At 38.8% G+C, this 3,352-nt stretch overlaps 1 long non-coding RNA gene across 1 annotated transcript; it reads right to left on the bottom strand.

Moving 5' to 3' along the window:
• Nucleotides 1-313: 313 nt before the first annotated feature.
• LOC114061477 lies at nt 314-3,309 on the bottom strand. The gene is made up of 3 exons (XR_003572130.1): nt 2,027-3,309; nt 1,717-1,837; nt 314-477 (listed from the first exon to the last, which is right to left on the bottom strand). It is a non-coding gene; the product is annotated as an uncharacterized LOC114061477 (long non-coding RNA).
• Between the last annotated feature and the right edge of the window lie 43 nt (nt 3,310-3,352).

Here is a 3,352-nt window from a genome sequence, read left to right as displayed (position 1 = left end):
CACTCAGTGCCATGGTCTAGTAATGATGGTAGTTGTGGATCCAGGGTTGGATTTAATGATCTCAGAGGTCCTTTCCTGGCTGATTCTATGAAGTGAGAGCAGAAAGTATAAAATAGAAACATGGCCCATGGGGAGCCCTAATGGCAAAGCCAGATCAGGAGTACTGAAGGAACAGACTGAAAGTATGACAATTTGAAGTTTTTCCTTTGAGCTACATGTAAAAATGTTATGCAAGACATCATTACCTACTGGAAGAGGGAACGGAAGTTTACAGATATTTCCTACAAAAGATACAGCCAATAATACGAAAGACAAGTGTGAATCAAAAATTTTATTTTTTTTCCCCACATACATAAAAAAGTGAGTAAACACACAAGACAAACTAAACATATTTACAAGACAGTCGAGAAATCAATTTTTTTCTATCTTTGAGATCAAGTCATCACAGATTTTCGTTAGTTCATCATTTTCTTTAGTCTGTGGAAAAAAGAAAAGAGTGAGTTTCAGGTATGCCCAAACTATGCTACCACCCTGTAGTGAGTTGAGTTGCAAGGAGACAGCAAATGGAACAGAAAGTGCATTTACATGATAGCAACTCAAGTAAATTTAATGTAAAGGAAAGTCTATGTCAAAGGGCACATGGCATCCTTGAGAGCCTCAGGAAATGAGCCAGAATCCACTACACTGTTTCTACTTCTTCCAGACTTTCCCATAATACATGGAGAACAACTGATCCAGGGAAACGAGACTTTTCAAAGTCTTCATTAGGTACACAGAAATGCAAGACAGTGACAGTTTAGATTTTGATCTTCACAAGACACTTTAAAATGGTGCTTTTATACTTTTACTGACAAATGACAGTTTTCAGTTTGTAGAATTCCTTATATGGTCAAACCATTTTAAAAAGAATTCTTAACAAGAAGCATTACCGTATTTATGACACAGCCATAACCAGTTCTGTGTTAAATGGTTTGTCTCATCTCTACTTACAGCCCTACTGTTTCCTCAGCTATGCAAACCTTAACCATAAGCCTAAAGATTTAAAAAAATATGGGATTTTTCCATAATAGGAGTGTGTCAGCATTATCCATTTTTGAGTTTTCGGTGCTGGCAGAGACAACCACGAGGCAGTAAAACTGCATGCATTTCCAGCAGTGACTTAACCCTCAAAAAGCTCCTCCCTTTGAAGGGTTCCAACAAAGGAAATTGACGGCCCTTTACAAAACATTGTAAGACTTTATCTATGTAAAATGAAACAAAGTACAAGGATTGTTGGCCTGAACAATATTGAAGACTTGAGTCATATACAGTCATCCATATTAGTGCCAACAGCTTACAAGCCATGTTCATGAACAAACTGAACCAAAAAGTTTTAAAAGATTTATTCCCAAATTCTGTTGTTTCATGTTTACTTGTTAGATCACCACCTCCTTCGGTAGTTCAGGTAATCTGCTGACACAGTAGCCCAGAATCACCACCTGTACGATCCACCTATGGGGACAAACCTTGTGCTCCAAAAAAATCTAAAGATACAGACAAGTCCTGAGATAATACAGTTGTGTCATTATTTACAATGCTTACTTCCCCAACCCTGCTAGGACAGCAGCCACCAAAACCAGCACAGTTAGCATAATTACATCTAGCACTGCTACAAGGGAGTTGTGCCTAGTCCAAGGCAACAGCTTGAAGAGGCTCACCCATGGCATTCTGACTGACCTTTTGTTCAAGGCTCCTCTCCAGAGACTGGTTCCTCATCTGCTCTTTGCGCAGAATCGCCTGTAGTGCTGCAGCCTCTGAATCTGCTTTGTTTCGGATGTGGGCAATTTCCTCATTTGCTCTGAAATGGTTGCAAGGTGGTGTTAAAGTCCCCTTCAGTCAGCACAGCAAGTCACACTAGTTGCTTGTATTTTGGGTTAATCTCAAACATATTTAAGCCAAGTTCTGGTATTATTGAAACACATTCTGCAGAAACTGTGAGAACTACGTACTTCACTCTCAGTACTTGGCTTCTTGACACAGCACTTACCGCTGCAGCTTCTCCTCTGCATGTGCCTTTAGTGCCTGATATCGCTGCTCTTCTTTTTTAATCCTAGCCAAGTAGTCCTCAGCACACTTTTTCAAAAGTTCTTCATTCTGTCCCAAAAACCAAGAAGCTCAGTTAGCTTTTTATGTGCTAGCAGATGAAGAGCCTCTCCACCTGACAAACAGGCTATTTGAATACACCCAAGTGGCAGTATTTGCTCACCAGGGTAACAGGAACAGCCGTGAATTCCCACAGATCTACACAGACTAAAATGGTTCCTTTCAACTACTTGAGCTTTGCAAACTAAGATTTATTCACCCTATGTCCCTCCCAATACACTGTTCAGTAGCAAACTGTAGTAAAGGCAACGGTCACTAAAATTACAGTCAGTGGTTGTTTTGTTGTTTTCCTTTTTTTTTTTTTTTTTAAACATCTTTGTCTTACACTGCAATTATCCTAAGAACAGCTAGAAATCCAACTTCTTCAGAGAATTCATGGAAAGATTCAGGCTGTGGACCCCAGTGTAAATTAATACAACATTAACAGCAAGAAAGTTACATTGCTAGGCACACTATGAAGATATTTTGTTAGCTATCATAGGAAGTTGGAACTGTTTGCAATAAGTGCTAAGACTCCCGTCTAATTGCAGCTCTTGAATTTAGCAACTCTGTTTCCAGGTACGTTTCTTTTGTAAGGAAAGGGCTTCTGAATTTAGGGTAGAAATGGAAGGGACACAAGATGAAGGAAGCCTAGGAAGAAACTAAAGTTTTAACAGAGACATCCTGCCTGTTTCTCAAACCTAGACTATCATGAAACTTGCAATAGGCTAGTTTTAAGCTTGAGTTTAAGGATAACAGAGTGAAAAAAATCTGAAGGCATTTTTTTTTAAAAGCCAACTGAATCAGTTTTTATGCTTTTCATGCAGTAAGAAGCCATAGTTTATGTTCCCCATTAGCTTCCTTCCTCCACCCTCTGAAGAAGCTGCAGAATGAAGGCCTAATTTTAGCTTTAACAAAAACCACAACTTAGCAAAGAGCATCCAATAAACTATTATCATTTTAACTTGTAATAGCAAACCTTCTTCAGGATCCATTCAATATGATGTAAGGGAAACAAGCCCCTCTTGTGCAGCAGTTGCTACATGAGAGCATCTCTACAATAAACAAAAACGATCCCTGTGCAGCAAGAAACACCTCACTTCTGTTTGAAGAAACTTTGACTTCTAACAGATGTTATTATACTTTAAGTCAGTCACTAAATACAACAAGCTAGTGATTTTTTATCATATTTAAAGTAACAACTTAGCACCTGGTTTTCCAGGTAGTGCCT

Source organism: Empidonax traillii, unplaced genomic scaffold (genome assembly GCF_003031625.1).
Source record: "Empidonax traillii isolate 1590-97213 ecotype Southwest subspecies unplaced genomic scaffold, ASM303162v1 scaffold337:size667617, whole genome shotgun sequence".
Lineage (NCBI taxonomy): Eukaryota > Metazoa > Chordata > Aves > Passeriformes > Tyrannidae > Empidonax > Empidonax traillii.
This window is presented reverse-complemented; position numbering and strand designations above follow the sequence as displayed.